Source organism: Acartia tonsa, chromosome 12 (genome assembly GCF_053477335.1).
Source record: "Acartia tonsa isolate MP-2025a chromosome 12, ASM5347733v1, whole genome shotgun sequence".
Classification (NCBI taxonomy): domain Eukaryota; kingdom Metazoa; phylum Arthropoda; class Copepoda; order Calanoida; family Acartiidae; genus Acartia; species Acartia tonsa.
This window is the reverse complement of record NC_137271.1, coordinates 26,749,375-26,776,630: the sequence shown is the minus strand read 5'-3', so window position 1 is coordinate 26,776,630 and position 27,256 is coordinate 26,749,375. Positions and strand designations below refer to the sequence as shown.

At 30.4% G+C, this 27,256-nt stretch overlaps 1 protein-coding gene across 1 annotated transcript in view; it reads right to left on the bottom strand.

The window, feature by feature from the left end:
• Positions 1–27,256, bottom strand: part of Klp31E (kinesin-like protein 31E) — a 213,516-nt gene that overhangs the window by 84,657 nt on the left and 101,603 nt on the right. Inside the window, exon 2 of the mRNA XM_080178409.1 lies at positions 25,283–25,425. The gene's annotated coding sequence lies outside the window, so the exon portion shown is untranslated. The remainder of the gene's footprint in view (positions 1–25,282; positions 25,426–27,256) is intronic.

The window sequence follows — 27,256 nt, the reverse complement described above, 5'->3', positions numbered from 1 at the left end:
TAATATGCACATTAAATTCATTTTTAATCCATTGTGAATAGGGAAGAGGAAGCTGGATTCTTGGCTACATGGCTTTTAGTAAATCATTGGAAAAGAAATTTATTTTGAATATTTTTTCTGAATAATTACTGAAATCATGTTATTTACTAACAGCCTTGTAGCCGTTTTAGTCTTTCAAAGGTTCCAATTTTACTTCAGGCTAGCCAGGCAGAATCTTCTACCTGGATTCTATTCTATACTTTATCTTCTTTGGTGGCAAGGTTGAATTAAAAATCTTTCGTTAAATGATAGTCGTAATAATGTGGAAACCAATTGATCAGGGGTAAATATACCCTCCTTCTACCTTCATAAAGTAAACTATTTAAAAGTTAAAAAAAACATCAAATAATGTAAAAAGTAAAAAAAAATAATCGATAAAATTTTCTTGGAGGAAGAATGATTTCAAATCCCTGTTTTTTTTGTGGCCGTGTGTGTGTGTGTTGAAAATGCGTACACAAGGGTTGTTTATATCATCATGAATTAATCAAAGATCTCTGTACAGAAAATAAACTTTAAGACGTATTATTTACCCTGTCAATACTCCTGACGCCCTTCTACGCAAATTATTTTTATGCTTTTTAAAAAATTAAATAAACTAGTATATAATCTAAAATAATAAACATTTAAATTATCTTTTAAGGTGCGTGCCAATGTAATAGTCAATCAAACTTAAGCAAAATAGTCAAAAAAAGTCTTGTAAAGGGCTAAAATAAACGATTTTGTCGGCAATCTCATTTATTATATGTTCAATTGAAACAGAAAATTGCAAAATCTACTTAAGGATTTTTTGAATTTTTAAATTTGGCATAGATATTCTAAAAGTATGTAATGGCACCTTTGATATAAGCTCATATCATATGGAACCTATATTCGCCCTTTAAGAACAACCGCAATAACAAGCTAATTACAATTCGGGTTTAGTCCCTTTTGTGGCAACGCCTCTTAAGGGGTGTTTCGTCGTACTCTTCACAGTAGCTTTTCACCTATTTCTAGCCCCTGCGCTGGGCTCAATCCTTTCAGGGCAAATTGCCTAACCCAACTTAACTTAACCTAACCTATAAATATAAATGTGAAAATACGACGAAACGCCCCTTAAGAGGCGTTGCCACGAAAGGGACAATACCCTACATTTCTAATTAAAGAGAAAGAAAAGGGATGTACGTACAGAAGGTTTTCAGAATTTATAGATACAGACAAACGGACGGACAGCTTTTAGCTTTTCTACTAAAAATCAAAATACATTACTGACTTAATGTTTTATTTAGTGTTTATTATACTTTTTGTTGTTTGTATGGGCTTTGTCATTTTTACAAAGAATGCTTTTATGCTTTGAAAAGGGTAAAATTAATGTTTATATCTTAGATAACTAGAGATGACAGGCGAGGTAGCTAATTTTACCATGGTCAGTCAGAAAATATTATACAAGGAAGGCAACAGCCATAAATGCAAAGCTTATAAATGAACAAAACAATGTGACCATAATGTATGGAAATTTTTTTGTTTTATTTATAGAGGTTTAAGACATTTTCATTTAGTTCTACCTAAGTAAGTATCATTCATATTTTTTTGTTATTATTTAGTAATTATATTAAACCATGAAATATTATAAGAATCTCAGAGGGATAATTCATCTATAGAAAAGCTTACAATATTAAATTTTAATATATGGTCGAAAAAAGATGGTAGAAGAGAAAAATAGAAAATTTGCATTTTAAACAGACAGAGATACTAACAAAATGACAGACTGACTGACATACAACAAACAGAACATTTTGTCTTAATATGTGAAACGAAAGGGTTTAAGAAAAAGCTTGCTTTTAAATATCAATCAATATTTATTCATAAAAATAACTGTGCTCCAATATTGAACAAAAAATGCATGAAAAAGTCTTAAATAACTGCAAAAAATCAAGTTTAGCACTGAAAACAAAAACTTAAGGTATAAAAGAAATCTTCGCACCAAAATAATGTGATAAGTCGGTCTTAGGAAAATGAAAAGTGTGGGGAACGAAAGGTTTTTAGATTACTTTAAATCGCCATTATACATATTCTTTCATTCATTGGCTGTCAAATTTTATAAAATCGTAATTGGGCCACGAAGTGTACAAAATAATTCAAATCTAAATATATGGTTTATTCAATTTATCGTTTTGTCTTATCCTAATTGTCTTGTCCTAATTGTCTTATCCCTTAAGATCCCTGCTAATTTGATACTCTTTGCTAATATATTATATCGCCAGTACCGTAGAAACGTCTGAAATAAAGCACGACAAGCAAATCAGACTTTAAACAAAAAGAATATTTTAAAAATGGCTCAAAACGAGTTTTGTAGCATTGTGACAAAGATTATTATGACTTTTTACTTTTATTAGTAGCTAAAATAACACTTCAAATTAAAGTAAATTTTTTGACAAATTATGAAAATCAAAGCTATTCTTATTTAATTATTATGATATTATGCTGAGGTGTTTGGATGTCTCTCTGTCTGTTTTTTATTAAGATTTCTAAACAACCGAAAAGAAATAAACCTATTGATGGTACATGTAAGGTTTAAGGCTTTTTCCCTACTAATATCTCTTTGGCAATCAATGTAATTCATTTGGTAAAAAGATGAAAAAGCAAAACACAAACAATGCTGTTGTGAAAAATTGTGTATCTATGTATAAACACCTGCTAGGTGGGTAGCCATCAATCAAAATTGACTGGACGGACACGGACAGACTGCGGATAAAACAGCACAGCAGTGCATTTAAAATGCCATTTAGACAAATCAAGGAACTTGAGAGATACGGCTTGAATTGATGTACATCCCCAATGATGATAAACAAGATTACCCCTTCTTTAGATTAAAATAAGGGTTGAATAGGACATTACTAGTTTGAAACCAACCAATTAAAATTCAATAAAAAAACACTAAGAATTAGGGCCAACGTAATTATAGAACTTTGTATTAGGGAAAATAAGCTAGTTAAACAGTAGCTTCAATTTTCAATGAATCTTGCTATTGTGTAAAATTGTGTGTATTGTTTAAACATATAAAGAACGATGCACGTAAATTTGTCAGACAAACATTAGACAAATTAATGTTTTTATAGTCTAATTAATGACGTTATAACCAGGAATCTTAAGAGATAAGGTAATTTACAATAAATTGATATACCCCCTGCCAATTATGATAAACAAAAGTTGGGATATCATTAGTTAAAAAAAGACAAATCATTATTTAATATTCAACCCCCCAAAGTTTTTTTAGCAAACGAATAGTAGAACGAGTTTATGATAATGGTATTCTTAGTACAATTCACAGTCCAATGTCCCCTCCCTGCTTAAAATGGACAATTATGTCCATAAATAAAACATCTATAACATGTAAATAACAATTTTAATATCTACATTCTACAAATCATGAATTTCCTTTAAAATAAATGAGAAAAATATGAATGAGAGCTCAAATAAAACTCTGTAAAAAGTCAATATTTTGAGACAAAGATTTTTAGATAGATAGATAAAATCTTAGTTATGTCAAACATTAAAAAATAGCAGCTGCACCCCTAACATCTAGGTTTTCTGATTTCAAATGGGCAGAAAATTAGCGTAATACCATCCTCAGACTTAAAGGGGTAGTTGCACGAAATGAATTCAAACATGAACTTAGTGAACTGCAAATTTTTCCTGCTCAATGGTTTAAACTACATTATAGGACATATGTTTGAAAGAATTTTAATTTTCTACCATGTATGTAGTTTAAAAAATATCAAATTGTTATATTGGTAGAGATTTTACAGGATAAGACAATGGACGAAAAATCTATGTACTATCAAATTATGATAAATAAAGTTACCCCTCTTGCAAATTGACTTTATTAATCTTCTGATTTTAACACTGTTAGAAACGACTACCTATCAAGATTTAATAACAGTTCCAAAAGTTTACAGAACCTACAAATGAGAAAAAATAAAATGAAAATTAGGGTACCAGTATAGTTTACAGTCCAATACCTACTTCCTCCCTGCGTCTAAGGGAAGATAAGTGTTAAACGGGGGTTAAAAAAGAGATTGTATGACTAACTCCCTATTTACCTTACATACACACACACACACACACACACACATATATATATACACTTAAAGCTGATTAATTACATGACAAATTAATTTATCTACAAAATCGAAATTTGGTAATGCTGCGCTGATTATAGACATAATTGTCCTCGTAAATAACAATAAGTATCCTTCACAATGGAGGGTGCCATACCACCCCCAACCCATAAGCATCTGCACGCCCTTGCAATATTTGAATTAAAGAGCACCATGATTGCCCCGAGGAATTTATCAAATAAAAAATATTTCAATATGTTCACAGAAAACAGACAATATTACCCATTAGCAAAAATAAGACGTTTTTTCTGTTTTTATCAGGAAGAGAGGGGACGTTGAACTGTAAATTACACTGGTACCAACAATTTTATAACAACGTTATCTTATTAAGGAGAGGATCCATGAAAAATATAAATATTTTACATCATTCTTTTTTCAATAGTAGTGGTTTTTAGTCAACTAAAGAAACACCAAACGATTGCTGGATGAGTCATTTTTTGGAGCTGCTTTCAAAGTAATAAGATGTATGAATCAGGGATCTAAATGGATAAGACAATGGTCATTAAATTAATCTACATCCCCAATGATTATACACAAAATACCCCTTCTGGAGATTACACTTAGAGGTTGAAACGTTTGGACACTAAACTAAAGTCCCCATAGTTGCTGAGCCATTGAATAAGAAAAGTTTTTTATAAACTTTTGGGACTAGTATAATAAACAACCCAATGCATATATAATGAGATTTCGTAAACGGCTAGACCGATCATTAAAAAATTTCAGAGGAAGTTTAGACTTGGTTAAGGGTAGTTTTTTGGTATTTAGTGGATGGGAAGCACATAAAGCATTGGCTTTGAATACAAATAACACTCATCCACCACCGAGAAAAATTCGGGGGTTAACCAATCCTCACTCTAGGGGTGAAGCCATTATCAGTATGAAAGTAGGCATATTACATCTGACTAGTTTGTAAATGGTATAAAACATTTTTGTACATAGTTACAATATGAGTCATAAAAATAACATTACTAATCAAACAGTTTATGTTATTAACATTCAAAAATAATATTAACTTCAAATATCAATATTAACAAGGATGACAACATCCATAAGTAGCGAAGCACAAAAAATAAAATCATGGATGGTAATACGTACAAGTATATTTAAAGTGTATTTATTAATTGATTTATGGGAGAAAATAAACACGAAACCCTGTTTTATTTTGTATAATGATGACAATCAAAGTAAATAACATAAAAGATGCTCATAACAATGGGAAAAATTATTTTGATACTGACATCCCAAAAAAGTTTTAAAATTGGACCAAAAACACCAAAGATATGAGGAAATATGTAAAACATAAAAAAATAGCAAAAACCTGCTAAAAAGCAGTTTGACCGCCATGCTTGTTTTCTTAAAACGACAGGAAATTTAATTTTTAAATCCTTAACTTAAAAAAAATTGGAAAATTGGACTATATACATCAAAGATATGGAAAAATTTAAAAATAGCCAAAAACCTGCAAAAAAGGAAGCCTGACCGTCATGGTTGTTTTCTTTAAACAACAGGAAATTTAATTTTGATATGTGCAACTGAAAAAATTTTGGAAATCGTACCATAAACACCAAAGATATGGAGAAAAATGTGAAAAATAAAAAAAATAGCCTAAAACCTGCTGAAAGACAGTCTGACCGTCATAGTTGTTTTCTTAAAAGGACAGGAAATTTAATTTTGATATCTATAACTAAAAAAATTTTGGAAATCAGACCATAAACACCAAAGATATGGAGAAAAATGTGAAAATTACAAAAATAGCCTAAAACCTGCTTAAAGGCAGTCTGACCGTCATAGTTGTTTTCTTTAAAGGACTGAAAATTTAATTTAGATATCTGTAACTGAAAAAATTTTGAAAATCGCACCATAAACACAGAAGATATTGAGAAAAATGTGAAAAATACAAAAATAGCCTAAAACCTGCTAAAAAGCGGTCCTACTGCCATTGATGTTTTATAACTAGTTTTTTTAGCCCCGTGGTGCCGAAGGCACCAGCTAGAAAAACTAGTTTTAATCTTATGATTGTACATTTCTATATTCGTAGAAAACTGGATATAATACGATGCTAGACATAGTTTTTTCGTATGGATGAGAACCGGTTCCTATCCACCGGATTCGAATGAATACGAGAAAAATTTATATTAAACGCCAATATTTATAAACAAAATTACCCCTTTTATAAATTAATATTATTGGATTAAAACTTTTGACACTAGGTTTTTGAACGAACCAATCCAAATTCAATAGAAGTACCAAAGTTTTTGAGACAACTAATAAGATAAGGAGGTTAAAAAACTTTGGGTACCAGCGTTATTTACAGCCTAATATCCCCTCCCTCCCTACTAATAATCAGTGAAGAAAAAAATAAGAAAAACAATATTAATGAAGGTTCTGAGAAAATGAATAGTGTTTACTGTTTATCACATTTATTCACACAAATAGTATACAGGGAAAGATCAATGGGAAAAAAATTAGTCTTTTCCTCAATTCTTTAAACTGTTAATTATCGAGAGGAAGAAAGGGTTGCAGATTAATTTATTCACCATTGTTCCATTTGTTTATAGATATAAATTTAGTTTAGGTTTAAGTTAACTACAGATAAATTAAATCTATCCTAGAAATGTGTAGACAATTATATTGGGGGAAAGAAAGGGTTGTAGAAGAAAAGAACATACTATCTAAAAAAACATTTCTCGACTATTATGTGGTCATCACTGAAAAGTTGTTAAAGCAGCTCATATGTCGATTTAATAAACCAAAATTATTGTGTTAATATTTTACATTCAAATAAACTTAGGAAAGAAATGCCAAAGACAAACAGAATGACGAACAACCACTAGTTATAAAATAGCTACGCTTCTTCTAAAAAACATTAAAAAACAGTAATATTTTAGCTATTAAACTAAAATGCCTTCAAGGCATAAATATTGAAATTTAATACATGTCCTTTTACAATCAAGATGTTTAAATAAAACGGCAGTAATAGATTTAGAAAATTCCGACAACACTTCTGTTAATAAAATGTTCAAATTTGGTACGAAAGTGCTGTTTTTATAAGATGATTTGATTTTTCGAAGTATAGTAAGTCTGCCATAAAAAGTTGAATTTCATAGAATAAAGCTTTGCTTGGAAAAATTATAATTTCTGCAATTTTGTTGCTAAAATTATAGAACTGAAAAAATCGTCTGCTAATATATCTTTTACATGGACGAAATATTTTTGTCTGATTGGCAATCTACTTTAAGTAGCCATGAATCTTAAGGGATAAGACAATTAACATTAAATTGAAGTACAAGCATTCCAAAATGAAAACTAACGGTAGAAAAAATTGGACACTATTAGTTTGTACAACGAAATGATAGTTTTTAAGCCAACAAGTAATCTTTTACAAACGTTAAAGCATAAGTTGTAATGAAAACTAGTCATGTTTCATTTTGTTTGTTTTTAAAATGCTGTTTTGTATTCTAACTTTTGCAAAATCATCCATCCATTTGATTTTAAGAAAACATTCTTAGTACGCAAAAATACGCAATTGGAAAGGGGGAAGAAATGAGGGTAAAGTTACTTAACTTACGCATTAACATGGGGCTTTTGGGGTTGGATGATTCTGTCCCTACCCCCCCCCCCCCTCCCCAACCAACCCTAAGCAATTTGCAAAACATATTCGCGTCACATTTTAAACATTTGAATTCATTGGTTATCCATCCATCTGTTGGTGTTTCTTTAATTCCGCTGTAATATCAATAAAAATTACCGTAAAATCTGAAAAACAAATTACGATCATATGGTTTAAAACTGACTTTGGAATTAATATAACTTATTTTCTTTTAATTCCTAATTATTTATGTACATCCCTAATTACGATAAATAAGATTACTGTAGCTAGTAGAAAAGGTTTGAACAGTCTTTGATAAATATACCTATTTTTTAAAAAGACAACTAATGTAAGAATTTTTTTTATAAAAATTTAGGTACCAGTGTTATTTTCAATGTTGCAACCCTCTTTGGTTAATATTTATTTTCAATATTTTTTGACATTTATCATTACGCTGCTGTAATGAAACTATTTCTGTGTAAATATAGGCACACCATCCCATCTATCTATCTATATTCATTGATTTCGGATTGGTTGAATAATTTTGCATAGATTAGATATTGTCATACATTACAAAATATTATTGTAGCGAATTTATTGTTATCCGCAATACCCTTTAGATTAAAGCAGATTGTATATTTCCTAAATAATTTTTATAGGTTTTTAAATTGTAAATCCTCTTACATCGATATTAATAATAGCGGTTGTGCCCTTATTTCCTAGGGGATAAAAGAAGACTTAAATCATTCCAAAACTTAAATTTAAAGATTAAAAAGCTTAAAACAATCCCTATATCTATATGAAGCTTTTCTGTATTGGTGAATTCATGTGGTTATTGAGATTTTAATGGACAAACCCTAAGTTTACTTCTTATATAATGGGATATTTAAAGTTGGACTAACAAATAAATATCTTAAATACCTCTTAATAATTGATATAAAAATATTGCCTACAGCTAATAGTTAAGAATGCTGTTTAGACAGATTATTTAGGGGTGAATTAACAACCGCATAATTTGAAGGTGATTTCTCTTAAGAGGGTGGATCTCCCCCAAAATAGCTATTAATATGCCCTCAATGGACCTATGAGAAGCTTCTCTGTAAAGGCGATCCATATCGGTCCAGCGGTTAGTGATTTACTATGCTGAGACAGGCCGAAATAAAGATAACGATATGCGGTTCTGCTAATTTGAGACATGTGTGGATGTGATTGCACATGGATTATTTGACTTAGTATGGGGACAGTTACTCAACATCTTTGAGTAGCACATACATATACATATATATATAGGTTTTGTCTGGAAGTTGAAACACAAGTGTCATATAGCAGTGCATCTATTAAATATTTAGCTTAATAAGTACTTCAACATAAGAATACAAAAAAGTATATTTTTTCCCCATATTTCCTTAATTTTATAAATTGTTTGATACTTAAACAACCAGGTATGGCCGTTGCAAAGCTAAAATTATAAATTTAGTATTTGCAAAGAACACACAATATGGATTTATGATGGCTTAAAAACTGATGGATACATACCTAAAATTGAATGATCCAAATTAAATAAAATCTTTAAAATGTTTAGAAGCTTTTCTATGCTAGTTAAAAGCTACTCTATAGTACACTCTAAGGATCGAAAAATTGACGATAGATTGATATAAGATCAAGATTATATACCTTTAAAAAGAAAACATAAAACTGTAAGTGACATTAGACACAACCAATCTAAACAATCTTATTTTGTGGAATATTAGGACCTTATTTTTGTACATTAGTATCTTGCTAACCACTGAACCGATTGAGGTATGCTTATGATATGTATATTCTAAGATGGTTTTCTAAAAAAATTAAGAATCTTTATAAAAAGCATCTTGTACTTGAAAACCTTATTATTTTTTCCCCTTTGATGATTTGTTAATCTTCGCTGTTAAAGATGTTATCATCCTTGTTTTTGAGCAGCGTTTATTGAGCTAATCTTGTGATATCTGATCTTAATCGCCAATGAATCAATGCTTTCAATATCAAGAATGATGTCTTTCAATGTACGAGGGGGCTGGGAGGATTTTTAAAATTATTTTTTGGTCAGTTGATCGGTAATTCATTCGTTAACAAGGGTTTTAGTAATTTGTAGGGATTTTAAGGGATACGACAATGGACGATAGAATTAGGTACATTCTTAATGATAATTGACAATATTACCCCTTGTTTATGAATTACTATTGTTGTAGAACTTGGAACCAGCTATTTTGAACCAAGAAATCTAGAAAAGTTACCAAAGTTTTCAATAGATGAGAGAAAGTGTTTGAAAACTTTGGTTACTAGTATAATAAAGACCATGAAATTAAAGTAAAAGCAAAAACTAGATTTTCTTTTAAATAGTGTATTTTTTTTCTTTCTTGATAATATTTATAGCATGCTTATTTTTAAAAATAATGCCGTGGAAAAGTAAGAGGCAACACAGTTTTTTTTATTTGAGTTAAGAAAAATTTCGGGAAAAAAATGAATAAGATAAAGTATTGTTTGAATTCTGACGCTAATGCGTATGTTAAGTTGTATGTATGACGCTTTTTCAAGTTTATACAATACAGAAAATATTTAAAAATTAGCAAAACTCTAAAAAAATTGGTTAAATCTTTTTTCGAGGATCTGTTTTCAAAATATAAAGCAACTCAAAAAATCTATAGTGTAATAATTATGAGATAAACGTCTAAAAGACTGACCAAGATTAAAGTAAAAGATTAGATGGGGCATGAGCTATATTCAACTCTATCCACGGGGTGGAACCCTGTGCCGACTTTCAATTGGATCTTTGAATATCAGCCAATATCGTCGGAAATATTAACATAGCAAAATCGATACAAAAGAGCAGAAAGCAATTTGCTAGCAGACGAAAAAGGTCCCCACCACATACATCTATATTTATACATTTATTCAACCAAGATACACAAGCATTAAAAAGCGGCATCGCTACCAATAATGGCAGTTTTGTGTGAATACTCGCAGAAACACACTCGCGCCAAAATCCTTTGGCAAATTCATTGCAAAAAATTATTGGTGTTTAGTCAATACAACAAAAATAACAAAAAGCGTAAAACAGTGAAGCTTGTTTTAGTAATACAGTGAAATACAACCGCCCACCCCCCTCCCTTAATTTTTAAAAGCTATTAAAAGCATTATCGCCTAACAGATGCAAAAATTTAATTTAATTTTTACATTTTTTGTGGATATCCAAAAACACTGCAAAAAATTCGCAACTGTGAACATCTTGCCTTAGAACTCACTTAATACATAATTATCTATCTATCGACTTATGTTTCTATCTATCGAATAATGTAACATTTATCTATCTATTATCAAAGATGGAGGAGATATATTTTTTAAAACACGTTATCTAATTCTTTGACTTTGGAGACTTCTATAGGTAAAAATAGTAGTTCTAACTTTTCCACCAATAATTTTATCTGTAGAAGGGTAATTATATCTATAATCATTGGATATGTACATCAAACCACCTTGCAATGTATTATCCCCTAAGATCTATTGAAAAATATATTTTAAATCCCTCAATGGCTCACTAAACAAGTCAGTTGCAGTCTTGTACGTGGCTTATTAGGACGTACGAACGAACATACCTTAGTTGCAGAGTAACTACGATCTTTCTGATTAAATACGCGTGTCAAAAGTATAATTTACCCAAGAAATGTGTCAATCATAATGGATGGAAGGTCAGTAACTAATTCTATACACGTAGATAATGGGGCGGGTAGCCAGGGAGTTACAATTATCAAGACAATGGGTGATAAAAATAGATTTACACCTCCAATCTTAACAAATAAAAGTACCCCTTCTAGAAAAGTTTAAACATTGCTTTTTTGAACTACCCAATCTTGATTTAAGTACCCAACATTTTTATTCTGATAATATAAGTATATATCCTAACTCTAAAACTCCCAATACAACTCAATCTTATTACGAATCTGTTTATCTATATATCCATACTTCTATCTTTCTATGGATCAATATATCTATCTATCTAACTGCCAAAATATTCATATATCTATCTATCTATCCTCCTATCTATACATTGCACTGCTTATCTATCTATCTATCTCCTGACTAATCCTAAACACGAGACACTTAACAAATCAACATCAAAAAGTTTTTACAAACCAACCAAATAAAAACATTGAAACACACATCATATCTGTCAGGCAAATGACAATAATATTAGAATAGGAATGATGTGTGTACAGTAAGGGCATAATAAAAAAATATATTCAATCAAAGTGTCTATTTCCCTCAACAAGACTTTTGTCTACAAGTCCTAACTATTATTATTGTAGTTGTAAAAATTTAGGCAGTCGTCGCGGGATTGAAGAAACACTTCAACACACCGTTACATTATTTGCCTGGGTGTAGTATATGATAATTGGCTTATGAATGTGTTTGCATAAAAATCTTCATATCATCAAGTATTTGTTTTGTATGGTAATTTCTATTTTTGGCGTTAGTGGACCATAAATAACCCCCCCTAAACAACATAATATATCCAAGTTATTATGTTCGTTAAATTTAGCGACCAACCTTGTCGAACAATAATTTTGACCTACAGAATGTACTACAATTAATCTTCCATTGTCTTATCCTTAATAAGATCCTACAGGAAACACAATTTTCAAGATACTGGACGGAATGGGGGGCGGGGTCTTGGGGATGGTTCATTTTAATACATAAATAAAAGGGATATTACAATCATTTTAAAGTAAGAATGAAGGACTTTTTAGATACTAAGCTACACAATAAGTGTTAGTCAGTGTTCAATTCTTTTGATAAGAAAAACAATTTCGTCCCATAATCCAAACCAGAAGCAAAATAAATAGAAAACCAAATTTGGGATGCAGAAAAAAGGTCGGTCTTATCCCCCAAAACAGCTAAACCACAAAAGACTTTAGTTGTTGGTTAGAACTGGTTCATTTTAAGTATATTATTATTTTACATGTATGTTGTTTTTATTAACTAAACTATTTTAAAACAAAAGTGTAGCTGCTCTTCTCAATTTATTTTCATTATTTGCATGATTTATTCCATTATGGATAAAAAAATATCACGTGTAAAGGGATAAGCCAATGGACAAGAAGAAATGCTAATATATTAATTTAGACACTCTTGTCCTAACTGAAGAACTCGACCCAATAAAATACTTCTGTATATGCATCAATTTTTCGTCCACTATGTGCGTTGGGGGTGGAAGTCGATCCCCCCCCCCCCCCCAATATTTAATAGTACCTGAATAATTATAAACCATCCCAGGACCTATGAGAAGCTACATTATAAAGGAGAACCATATCGGTTCAGCATTGAGCGAGATCCCTCGGTACAGACAGGCAGACACACACACACATATCCTGTTACTTTATTATGATAATTGTCTTATCCCTTTAGATTCCTGGTAATTATCCCTTATTGAATGTTTTTCTTACCAAAAATGGTAAAACCAACAGAGGGCCGCTATATAGTAAGTAAAGAAGCGTTATTTTGCCCATATTAATATGTAATATGAGTGCCCATAAAAGCGTTTATGCAATATGCCCTTGTCTGCCTTTCCCTTGTAAACTATTTAACATAAGAATATAGTCATTTGTAGAAATTATTTTGTCTTAACGTCGATGTAAAAAGTCGCCTAACTATTTTCAATTTTAGTTTTTAAGAGGAAGTTTTTTTGAAGATGTAATTCTTTCTAGTGCAATTTGTTATAAACCTTCTGTTTTGAACCATATCGGTTCAGGGGTTAGCGAAATCCATCGGTAAATATAGAAAGATAGACAACCTGCTACTTTTATATAAAAATAACATTGGCTTTTTATTAAAACACATATCTACCAAAAAAAAACATCCATAAAAGTTAATATAATTGAGCTCTAAGTTTATTTTAATTCAAAAACAATAAAAACAACATGTCATTTTATATGAATTACTTGTGGAATTGTCCCTAAAAGTCTGGGATAAGTTTTTTTTTTTTTTTGGGGTGGGGGGCAATTCAATCTAGAGGTCCAGTAGGTTTATTCTCTGAAAAGCACAACCTAATCGGTTAATTGGGGGTGTGCATCAAATTATCGTACATTGTCTTATTTTAAATCTTGGTTTACTTCGTTTTCATAAACAAACTTATCTTTGTTTTATTAGCTTACCTGAAAAGATCAATTGAGATAAAAAATTTTTATTTAGATGCTTGTATATCTGTGTTTGTTTGTTTATTGAAATCTCTAAAATAGCCAACGTTACTGGTCTTTTATGGTTATTTACTTCCCCTTCCCCTAAGTTTTAAATACCAAAACACTTGTAAACAAGAAAAGTTTGTAGATTAATTTAAGTTTTTAGTTATTTCGAGTATCCTTCCCCTAATTCTTATAGTCCAAAAGCATGATAATTAAGTAGGTTGCAGATTATTTTAACCGCCAGTGTTCTATCTATCTCTTATTTTTACATTTACATATACTTAAGTGATAAGATAATGGACGATAAATTGATGTGAATCCCAATTATTACAAGCAAAGCTATTCTTTTTATGGATTCAAATTATTGTTAGAAAAGTTCAGAAAATGCAAGGTATTACTAACCAATCAAGAAGTAATAAATGTCCACAAAGTTTTTAAGGCAAAGAATGAGAAAATGTGTATGGAAAATTAAGGATACCAGTATGATTTAAAGTCTAATGCAACCTCTCTCCCTGCTTTTACTAATCCACAACCCCTCCACTGGCCTTTCCTACCCCTATTTTATGATTAAAGCACTTTAAAAACATCAAAGTATAAAACAAGTAACATTTGGTGCAAAAGCTTTTTTAAAAAAATGTAAAAAAAAGCATGGAAACAAAGGTAATTTTATACTTTAAATTAAGGGGAAGATAAATATAACTTCCATTATACAGTCCCTGTAAAATAGAAATATAAATGAGAAGGAAGGACGGACTAACAGACGGACAAAGAGTGGCTGCGCTAGTTTTTAAGAAGTGTAAAAAATTATCTCTCACGACTCTGTTTTAGATTCAATCATGAATAAGAATAGGTTTTATAAAAAAAGAATTTAGGCATGTATGTAAGAATTTCAATATTAGCATGATGATTCCCGTAACAATTGGGTACAATCAAGAAAGCATAACCACCACATAATTAGTACTAAAAAGTATGTATGACCATTAAAACATGGTTTAATAATAAGTGTAAAAAAATTTTAACAAAAAGTTTAATCTGCAAAAGGGTACCGTGATCAATCATAATTGAGACTGTTCACTTATCTATTGTCATTGTCTTATCCCTTAAGATCCCTCATATGTTTAACAGAATATATAGTCCTGTGAATGGTTTAAAATTCAATAACAAGGCTTTTTATCTGGAAAATGTTAACACACATAAGTGTGGCTGAAAAACTGCATTTGTCACGTTATTTGTAGGAATAATTTTTGGGTACATGTACAATTTTCAGTCTAAATATCTACTCCTTTCCTGTTGTTCTCAAAAGGGTATTATTTTCATGAAGTACATATTTTTGTAACAGCAGAATATAATTAAAAGAAATCCTTTCTAATAAGCAAAGCTATTTCAAGATCTTTAAGAATATTGCTAGAATATATTTTAGTTGGTGTGATCGAAAGTTATTTATGATTGGTTGATATAAATATATGTACGTGAATAAGACAAAAAGTCAAAAGAGCAAAAAAAAACAGGGAGGAATGGTACAGTAATAATTAAATTAAATCTACAAACATTTCTTACTCCAATTTTTATCCGCTATTAAAGTTATAACTTCACACAAGCATTGTGTAGGCATTTGTTAAAAAGTTAGCTTTTAGCTGAACTTTTAATAAATGTAATTATTCTAATTTTTGGATTAGATATCCATCAAATCCTTGAATTCTGTAATAAAAAGTTAGATTACTAACTCATATATGCACACGAAGACATGTATAGACATTAAGTGATTTTATTTCATTTGTATTGTGTAAAGTTAAATAATCTTAAATTAAAATTTAATTTAAATATTTGATCAAAGTGGCTGTGAAGCACAGAAACCCTTTTTAAATTAAATTGAATATCTTAGTCCTTATCAGGGATAAGACAAAGAATGATAAATTGATGTACACCCCCAATGATGATAAATTTAATTATTTAAATCTGTACATTAAAAGGTTGAAAAGTTTGGGCGCTACTTGATTGCTAACAACCGATCAAAAATTAAATAAAACTAGGTATCTAAAGTTATTGAGTCAACAATAAAGATAACAAAGTTAGAAAACTTTGGGTACCAGCTTAGTTTACATTGTCTCCTTTCCCTCTGGTTTTAATATAACCTCTCTACATTAATATTTAATTTTATTTGGACTGTAAAAACTAGCTTAAAACACACATACAGAGCTAGAGTATACTGAAATATAAATAGTTGAACGAACATATGACCTATAAAGGTTTCTTGTTAGTGGCGTGCAAAGGGTTTTGACAAGAAAATGTATTTTTGAGGGTATAAAAAAAAAACAATATATCCCAAACTAGTAATGTTCAAACTTTTCAACCATTATTTTTAATGTTCAGAATGTTTATCATTAATTTACCGTCCATTGTCTTATCCCCTAAGATCCCCAATATTAAATAAACTAAATATAGTTTATTATGAAGATAAATCTTTACCTGTTTTATATGAACTTTTTATGATGAAATAAAGGTGTCAAGATAACTATGAACACACACGGAACAGATCTATAGTATAGATGTTTATACAGACAACTACCTCCCTTTCTTTTTCAAAGACTTCTTTCGTCTGCTTCTAAATTATTTTCTGCTACTTGGCTGTGTTAATATAAACGACACCATAGGTTGATTTTCAATGACCCAATAGAAGAGTTGCACAAGATGGTTGCGATGGGGAGATACAGTTATTTAAACCTTTCTCCCTCTAGTTTTTTACACTAATACACACGGTAATTCATAAAATTATCCTAAATGTCTAAAGCTTAAGATTTCGGTAACCGTTTGACCGATTAGGTATACCTTAAAGCAGGGTTCCGGAGCCGGAGCCGGGAGCAGCAACATTTTTGGTGGAGCCGGAGCCGGATCCGGAGCCGTATTTTTCGTTAAAAACGGCTCCGGCTCCAGATTAGCCAAAAGTGATTTTTTAAAGTAATAATATTATTTGGCAACGGTCTATTTCCATATAATAAACTGAAAAACTATTGTTACTTAACAAATAGACACACATCCTTCTACTTTTATATAGCTTTAATCAAATAAAAGCAAAATATTTTATATTATTTATTTTATTTTATCAATTTCAATAATGAACAAAAATTGATATATTAATTTTAAGGTAGGAGCCGGAGCCGCATCAAAATTAAACGGCTCCGACACCCTGCCTTAAAGGAAACTTGCTTCTAAAGATTATCTATTTTACATAGGGGTGTATGACAATCACATTCAAAAGTATAATATCCCCCCCCCCCAAAAAAAAATATTTTGACTAAACAACTCATAATTACTTAGTGATTTATTGACAATGACTGAGAAAAATTGTCATAATCGGACCTTTACCTCCGAGATAAATTAATATAATAAACCGTAATATTAAATTGTGTGTGTATTAATCCTTTGATAAAAACAAATGATTCTTTGATTGTGAGACCTTTTAATCCCAACAGGGTTAGGATATTTATCTTAATGAACAAGGACGATAAGGTACAATTTAAACAGAACTTTCGGATAATAACATCTATAAGAAGAAGAAATTTTATCAATCTTTCTTTAGCATAGTGAGCCGTGATTTATACCTATATATTATTTTACTCAAACATTTCCCCTTAATAAAGATAACTTACAATAGCGAAAATATTTTTTCTTCAGATACCAGAGCTTAAGCCATGGAAAGAGTGTGGCGCTTTCCCACAAAGTACCCTGGTTAGCACTGATAACCCCCCCCCCCCTCCTTCCTTATCTGGATATAAATTGAAAATCTGAGGATGGGGGGGGGGGGGAGTTTTGCATTTGTTTTATAATTACTTAAGGTCAGGTTAGGTTAGGTTATATTGGGTAATGATAAGCCCCCCACAGGTTATGAAGAAAAATACTCCCCCTTATATTTTTGAATTCATTAAGGGGAAGGGGGTTATCATTGCTCAACTGGCAATTAGTGTGGAAGTAGTAAGACTGTATATTCATTACCTTACTTGTCAAGGAACAGTGTTAAAGGGGTTAAAAGGCCGTCAGGCCTCAACACAAGCAGCGGGGCTACTATATACAAATATTTTCTGTCTTTTATGCCAAAATTCACAAGAAATTGACAGGCTTTTATTATTGATATCTTATTATAGTTTATTTCTTTTTCGTTTTACATTTCTGACTGTAATAACTAACTATGTGTCCCAACTAACTATGAATGACATGTTGACTTTTAAAAGTGAATTTCTATGTATGTTAATAACAACACTAACTGACACAATTTAATCTCATAATTACCTATAAATTACAAGGATATAAAAAAGTATTGCAGCAATAACAAGCTATGAATATTGAATGCTATTAAATATCTTAAATTTACTTCTGTACTGTTTAAATTGGTAGGTATAAATAAAGAGCATTTTTTCTTTGATATGTACATACAATTGGACAAAAGAATTGGACTAGTTAGATAGAGTAGATACGCTAATAAATAGCTGTAATAGAAATTTCTATGTTAATATAATGTCTAAAATAAATTTAAAATACAGTATATTTTAGCAATGAAGTATTTTATTGCAAATATATTCTGTAATACTAGCGGATGCACCCATAGCATCTAGAGGATGGAAGTCAGTAAAGTAGCCTACTAAAACAACCCCAAGACTAATATGAATCTTATCTGAAATAAAGAGCAACTTAGATTCAGAGGTTACCGAGATCTTAAGAGACAAACTGAAAAATATTACTACTGTTTATCGGCTATTCCATTTTTAAATTTGAGTCTCGGCATGGTTTCAGACTTTTTCCGGTCAAATTAATCTTCAAATACAGATGTTAGGGTCAGACCCGCTAGTAACCTTTATATAATCATATTAATAATTTTTTTTAAAACACCCCCCCCCCCCAGCAATAATTAAGGATTATGAAAAGAAAGGAATAAACCCCACTACGTTTTTAAAATCGAAAAAAGTGGCTGAAAATGAGTACCTAATAACTACAACAAATATACCATATATATGGGGATCCTAAGGGATAAGACAATGGACTATAAATTAATACAAACCTCCAGTGATAATAAATAAAATTACCACATCTGTAGTTATAATTATTAACTCAAAAAAAATAACAATTCTAGTTTATAACCAACCAATCAAAAGTACAAGTTTGTTTAAGACAACGAATAAGATAATAAAATGTTGGGCACTAGTAAAACTGTCAAATGTTACCTCTCTCCCTGACCAAATACCATTTTTATTTACAAATCTACTTAACTATAAATATTCTATCCCCCCAGTACTGGTAGGAAAGGACAGTATTGTAAAAAGACAACATGTTTGTACTAGGCTGAAAGGAGACATTGGAATAAATTATACTGGTCCCCAAGTTTTATAATAACGTTTCATATTCATTGGCTTTAAAACTTTGGCGACTTTTATTGAATTTTGATTGGTTGGTTCAATGAGTTAAGTGTCCAGCCGTTTCAACCACAAATTGAAATCTACAAAAGGGGTAATTTTGTTTAACGGTTTAACAATGTATCGGCCATTGTCTTATCGCATTATCTCTGATTCATTTGTTTAAAAACTTTTGGGACTTTTATTAAATTTGGATAAGTTAGTACAACTTAGCCAACGAATAAAATTAAATAAATATAAAATTCTGGGTAAGATTACAATTTATATTCCAATGTCCCTTCCATCCTTAACTAAGGATAACTATTAATATTTCTTTTGCCCTCTTTACATTGAGGTTAATCTTATCGGAGGGGAAGGGGGGATAGATTAGTCATTTATCGTTTCGTGTTATAGACAGTTTTCCGCGGATAGTAAGATAAAAATCTTAGTGTCGATATCTGTTTTATTAGCCCAAGAGGCGGTTGGCAAATATACGAGGTATTAATTCTACAATAATTCAAAACTGTCTGTAAATCGAGATATGATCTTTCAGTATGGCTAAGAACTGGTTCTAATCCAGCGAAAATCAACCGGATTCTAAGCCAAGCTAGAAAATAATTTCCCCTTACCAAAAGACAAATTCTGTAACAAAAGAAATATCTGTTACTATGCAAAAATCTTAGTTAAGAGAGATAAAAAACGGGATAAAGTAATAGTTTGTTGAGTTCCAGTCCAACTACGAGACCGTCAGGACTAAAGAAGTTAAGACAAATCATTGCAAGAGAAAGTAGGCGGATTTCCATGACCAATAAACAGTCAAACACATTAACATTTACATGATAATTAAACTATACTTTCTGCTGCTAAGTCAGATGTATGACATTAATAGCTACAGAGAAGTAGGGGAATGTGTTGGCCTATAAACAGGAAACAGGGAAAAGGCAATGGTCGATAAGTTAATCTTTCATTAGTACTTTTGTATTTAATTATGCCTTTGGTTTCAGGTAAATCGTGATGAAGGATTATACATTGATTTAACCGCTATTGTCCCCTCCCTCCCTCCCTGTATACAGCAAACATATTGATCTGTTTATTCCTACTATAATAGGAGAAAAATCAATAAAAAATTTGGATGGGTTTATATATTGTTTGTAATTCCTATTTCTACGGTTCAGTGGTCAATTTTTAGTAGCGCAACTACTCTATAACTAGTTTATGTTTGTATGTCCGTAGCCAATTTACCTTCTATAATTGATTACTACAACGCTTCCCTGGTTAGAGCAATTTCTTCAGTCAAAAAACGGTTTCAGAGATTTTGGTGGACAGACTGACTGATAAACCAACAATTCAGAAGACAAAAAATTATATGTATATACAGACGGACACACAGAAATCTAGTAGCTTAGCTATCTAGGTAAAAAACACATTTCATTTTAGCAGCTATTAACAAAAAAAGTTCCTTACCTACCTGAAAAAAATAAATTACTAAAAATATTAAGTTTAATCTTTTAAAAAAGTAACAGGATGTAAACTGTGTTTGTGTCTTTTTGTCTGTGTGTACGAATCTTTTTTGGGAGCGGTCATTTTTTCTTGTGGCGATTTTCTTGAGAGGGTGGTGGTACTCTCCCTTAAAATAGTTATAAACCCTCGTAGGACCCATTATCATCTCTATTGTAAAGGAGAATCATAAATGTTCAGCAGTTAGCGAGATTCTTCGGTACACAGAGACAGACAGACATCCTGTTACTTTTGATATAAAGATAGATTATGAAGTTTATAAAATAATTCCATGAATAGGTTTTGTATTATAAAACTCTTGAGAAGTTTCATGAAAATCAGCAAACTATACCTATTGAGAAGCAAAATTTTGAAAGATCTCCCTACAAAAAAATATAGAGGGATATTGCAATTGATGATAAACTGTATGTACATTCTCTACAAAGATAAATAAAAATAGTTAAAAGTTTAAAAGAACGGACACTAAGGGTTTGAAACATTTAATCAGAATCTAATTTAAGTCCCCGAATTAGAGAGCATGTAAATAAAACTTTGGTTACCAGTAATATATATTTACAATCAAATGTATAAACCTTGTATAACTATTGTGTATAAAAGAAATTTTTTGTAGGGTGGGAGGGGGTTGATCATAACCCATTTGAGAAAATAATAAAATCTTTTAAAACTTCTCCTCTTAAAAATATGTTTCAATAGATATCTAATTCGACAGAATGACAGGTGATTAACAGACTGGGATACCCTGCTTTTATACTGTCAAAATACTATCATATAATGACTAAAGAACCAATCCTATTGGTATTTAAATGTGCAATTACTTCCGCGCAAATAATTATTAAATAATCAGAATAATCAAATGCATATTAATACATAACATAACACACAAATTGCCCTATACTTAGGAAGAGAGGGTAAGATGGACTGTAAATTGTACTGGTCCCCAAAATTTTATACTCTAATTAGTTAACTTGAAATTATCACTCATTATTACAAACTAACAGTGTCCAAACTTTTCAAATTTAATCTACAGAAGTGGTAATTAAATTTATCATAATAAGTGGAACATGACATCAATTTATCGTTAATCGTCTTATCCTTTAATATCCTTTACTTGGCTCATTATTAACCATTAAAATCTTTAAAATCAGTTAATAGCATCGGAAACATATATACAGCCCTACAAAATACGAAAGCAATTTGCTGGCAGACGAAAATGGTTTCCAACACTTGGGGCAGGTAGTTGTCTGGATTATATATCTATACTTATTATATGTTATACTGGATTATACATTTAATATGCATATAATACCTACTATGATAATATGCGAAAATGAATGCACACTAAGAAAACCCTACTTGGTATATCTTCAGATTTTGTCTATACTTAGTACTTGAACTTTTTTCTCCAACAAAATAACCAAATTTTATTATTTTTAAATAGCATAAATTTGGGTCATTGTTAAGAGAATATTTGACGGTTTTCCTCATTTTACTTTTGTTCAAAAATTAATATTTTGATAGGATAAAAACGTATTTTTGGTGCTTTTTTACAAAAGCCCCAGCAGCGATAATATGCCTAAGGAATGTGGACTAGTGAAGATTATAAAGTTTACACGCTTTTAAAACCGTACCTGACAATTATAGGAATCATCATGCCCAAATTAACAATAAGAGCTATTCGTTGCTTACGGAGAGGTTTACGGTTATCATGAAATTTATATGAGTTCAAGTCCGTCTGTTTGGCTGTTCTTGTAAATTCTTTAAAAATTATTCAGCAATTTTAAATCTTAGTTTGATGGCAGGATCACTACTTCAACTATCCATAAGTTTTCAAGTAGCAGTGAAAACTTTTAGGGGTACAGGGATATGTTAATGGAAATAAATTATTTTCTTTTGCGAGGAATTCTGCCTTATTGTAAATTTATATGAGAAAAGAATGTAAAATAATCTAATATTCGTTGCCCTCTTCTTCCCTTTGCACTTGAAATGGTAGATCATCGAATATTTCTGTAAAATTAATCCAATATTTTGGTGTATTCTAGCGGGTACTACAATCTAGAGGCTCTGTATTCGGAGGGGTGTGGAGAGACAAAAATAGCCTAAAACCATCCCGAGATAATAATAATCCTAATAATTGTCCTTTTTGTTACATCTAATTCCAAAAATTTCTTTATTTCTATGAACATTACGTTTTTTCTTCCAAATGATCATCAAAAATTTAAACTTAATGTTATGAAAACAATTCTTAATAAAGAAAAGGGACAAATAATAAAAACTTTTTTATAAATAGGTCAAAAAGTAGAATTATTGCTTTGTTATTAGCGAAGCTACTCTATACCTCTAATGTTGTCAAACAAGTTAAGGTAAAATGCAGATAATCGGCTTTTGTTGACTTTTTATAGGATAATATAAACTGTAATGAGTAATTTACTTGGTCGGTATATGACTAAGGCTTCTGGACAAGAAGAAAAAGTTTAGTTCTTTACTCATTATGGATGTTGTCATCCTTGTTAACTATATTAATAGTTTTTTAGTGGCACAATATTTTATTACAATCAATGAGGGAAGTCATAAATTTTGTTTGTAATAATAAATTGATATTTTTGGAGTTAAAGAGAATATTAGGTGAAATAGAATATTAGCAAATCTTTCTTAACAAAGAATGTAATCAAAATTACCAAAATGCTAGTATTTTCATGTCCTAGACTAGCTGAATAGCTTTTAAAGGAAAATAATTTTAAAGAACATTTTTGGTTGGTTGGTGGAAGGTATAGTGTATTTCTCTTTGGAGGGTTGAAATACCCATCCCCAAATTAACCACAGACTTTTTAGAACATTTTTAGAAACTTTGCTGTAAAGGAAAACCTATCAGCATTTTAAAACTTTTAACAGAAAAACAAACAACCTTTTATAGGAGGATAATTTGAAGAAATGTAAATTCTATTAATACTTAGTAGTTAAGTTGCTTCGCTCATAGCATCTAGCGGAGGGCTTAGAAGGTCTGGAAAATAGCCTAAAACATTCTTAAGAAATTTATTGATCCAGCCACCAAAAAAAACACCGTTTCAGTCGTTTTATTATTTTGTAAAAACAATAATATTAAAACTGTATTTCCATCTATAAATAAAATAGATGAGCATATGCGAAATATTTTAGTAACTTTCGACATCATTCATTAATACACTAAAAATAGCCCCCTTTCTTCATCCATTTTACATTTAATCCTTAGGTGAATTTAGGTTATTTTTTGCCCTATTTCAACCACTTTGAACACAGAGCCTTCTAGATGCTAGGGCCGCAGTCGCTAGTATAATAAATATATTAGTAAGATTTTTAGGTTTGTTCGTTAAAATATAGTTGACCACTGAACCGATTGAGTTCTATTAGGTGAAGGATGGAAATTAAAGTCCTAAGATGGCTTTATGCTATTTTATCCCCCCCCCCCTTCCCTATTTCAATCGCTAGTAATAATATAATTTTTATCTATCATTATTTTAACCCCCGAGAAAAATATTTGGGGGGGGGGGGGGAGGTTAACTTTAGTTCCAAATTAACAAATAAAATTGCTAAATGTTAGGCTTTACTCGTATGTATGTATTAATATTACTTTAACATATTACATGGTGTTCAAACGATTTTACCAAAATATATAAAAGCAACATACTATTTTCAATTAGTCCATTACTTTAAAATCTTTACAAAATCAGAAAAGTGATGTTTTACGGCCATAATACTAAACTTCTACAGTTCTAAAAGTTATTAGGTACTATCTTGTTTATTGCTAATAAAGAAAAAATAATTTGCGTATGCGATAGAACAACAGAAATATAATGGATGATAGCGTATTATGGAATACACCCAAGAATAAACATTCAACTTTATACAGAAATCTTAAGGGATATGACAATGAACGATAAAGTAAAGTATGAAGGTATCCAATATTTGTATAAAAATTTACCCCTTCTTCAGTTAAAATTAATGGTTGAAAAGTTTCAACACTATTGGTTTGACACCACCAATCAAAGTTCAACAAAGAACTCAAGGTTTTGGGGCCAACGATTAGGAAAACGTGTGGCTTTATAACTTAGGGTACTAGAGCTCTTTGAGGGGCAGTTAGGGTAAAAAGTAGTAAGTCAACCATGCACATTTTTGGGGGGTGGAGGTTCCATAAATAGTTATAAACCTTTGCGGGACCTATTATAATCTGAAAGGGAGAACCTAATTGGTTCAGCGGATAGAGATCCTGTTACTTGTAAATATTGTTACAAAGACTTTTTCAATATTATACCTAATTTTTATAGAAATCTTTAAGCAGGGCTTGAAAACAATACTACAAAATTACAATTCAATATATCCAGTAGAATTGCTTTTAAAACAATAAGTCCTTACCTTTAAAACCAAAATTATTTACTTTTTAATAGGTAAATGTTTTCACTTTATTTTAATATTTTTAATATTTTTTTAGTCACTTATTCATATTTTTATAACTTAATTTCACTTTTTTGTTTCTTCTTTAACTTCAATCAATCAATCTGAAATAAAAATATATTTATTAGTTATGATATTAAAACTAATTTGTCAAAACTAAAAATAATTATTTATTACAAAAATTTTATGATATTTGTAGAACAAGGAAAATTAGTCCATAAGTAGCGCAGATATAACAATCAGAAAAATGATGGTGGTTTTTTTCTGATTATTGGGTGGTTTGGATACCTAATAGTCAAGTACATATAATCTGTACAACCCTTATACCAAGCTCTTCTGCGGAGTGCGTCATTCATTACGGTGACTTAATTTAGGACACCTGCCATACTCGGCGAGGGTAAGGTAATAAAAGTAGATCCTATGAGACAGCGGGTCAAGACATACTGTACTTGAATATGGAGCTTGATAGCCCTAGGAACTATACAAAAGTGTTGCGTTCTACTCCATGACTACTTTGGAACAAAAACTAAGAAACAACGGCTACACACACACACATAGATAACAATTTTAAATAGACTTCATTTAAAAAATAAGTAATTTAAACGAAACAACCATAAAAATTGCTCAAATAATGCAAATAATACCTACGTAAGAAAAAACATTAAATACATAACTGCTTCGTTTAAAAGACAAACAAAAAAAAACATTTTAATGAATTAGTTAAAAAGTGACGAATTCTGTTAAATAAACAAATACTTATCGTTAAAAAAAAAACACAAATCATTAAATCAAAAATACCGACTTTTCTTAAAATTTAAACAATTTTATGTTAAAGAGCTTAGTTAGTCAATAACTCAGTGGATAAATATGTATCATAGTGTTTTAATAAAAATATCAATTAACTCATCTACATAAAAAAGCTTTAAAAAGGTTTTATTTTAGTAAAAATGAAAAAAAAATTCCATTAAGAGAAGTACAATAAAAGCTGGTTTTCAGAATAGAAAAAAACACTACTAAATTTTTGTTGTGTTGAACAAACCAGCAGTTTCCTAACTTTTCTAACAATAATTTTATCTTTCATTGTATTATCTCTTAAGATTCCTAAATAGTTAAAGTATCATAATGAACTCAAGAGACCCTAGTTAAATAGTAGCGGCGCTCCTAAAAAAACTTTACTTTGAAGTTAACATGAAAGAAAAGTTGAAATGTCATGACGTCATAATCCCCCCCTTATTAATTTTGACCTACTTCTTTATTTTAGAAATATTAAATATTAATATTAGAAAACAACAATTTTACAATATATCATAATTAATTATCGTTTTTTTAACAGTGCTGCTATTCTATAACTGGAATAAAAGTGTCATATTCAGTGATTTATTGATAATTTATTAATAAATAACTTATTATTACTGCGCTACTTATTGACGTAATCATCGTTTAATCTTATTTTCGTTGTATTATTGTTACTTTAAACCCTACAGGGCAAACATCAATAAATATAATGCAAATACCTAACCTTATTATTAGAATAGTTAAGTCGCAATGCTAGGATAAAACAATAGAAGGCTAACAAAGCCAGAATTTATACTGTCCTAGTTTGGTATTGAAAAGCCTTACAAACCTTCTTTTTAGGCCTATAAGTCAGGGATCATAAAGGATAAGACATTAGACGATGAAGTAATATATAACCCAATTGATAATAAACAAAATTATCCCTCCTTAGAATAAGATTATTAGTAGAAAAGTTTGAACACTAACAGATTAAAGCGACAGATCAAAATTTAATAAAGTAACCAAAATTATTGGGATAATGAATAAGATAACGAGTTTACAAAAGTTTGGGTACTAGAGCAATTTATAGTCCAAAGTCACCTCCCTGCCTCTGCCTATAAGTGGAGTAATTGCCCTTTTCTATGCAACTTTATGTTTATA